We start from the raw sequence: 521 nt of genomic DNA, 5'->3' as shown, positions 1-521 counted from the left end.
CACACACACACACACACACACACACACACACACGCTCTGAAGACTGAACTTAGGACCTGTGCATACTACACAAGCCCTGTATCATTAAGCCCCATTTTCAGCTGCCTCAGTTAAACAATTATTGTTTGAGAATTTCATACAATGAAATTTAGCTTTTTCAGCCAACCCTCCTCTCCCCTCTCCCCTCTCCCTGTGTCCTCCTTGCTTTCTGGTCTTCATGGTCATTGAGTTCAGTCAGTTTTTTCCCAGCACTGGGGAGGGTATTTGCTGGAGACAGTGCGACTTACCAGTGGCTACACCACTTAAGGACAAGATAGGCCCCAATGGGAACTGACAGCAGTCCCCCATGGAGGGGTGGGGTCTCATGGTCCTGACTCCACGCATGAGAAAATGCTGAGGGACCTGGGCAGCCACTGTTGCGTGAGCTCAAGTCCAGAAGACATCGTTTTGCAGCGTATTCCTCCACCCACCGGATCTCACATTTTTCTGCTCTGTCTTCCTTGAGGTCCTCTGAGCCTTGG

Source organism: Microtus ochrogaster, unplaced genomic scaffold (genome assembly GCF_000317375.1).
Source record: "Microtus ochrogaster isolate Prairie Vole_2 unplaced genomic scaffold, MicOch1.0 UNK53, whole genome shotgun sequence".
Classification (NCBI taxonomy): Eukaryota; Metazoa; Chordata; class Mammalia; order Rodentia; family Cricetidae; genus Microtus; species Microtus ochrogaster.
The sequence above is the reverse complement of the archived record's forward strand: the minus strand, read 5'-3'. Positions refer to the sequence as shown.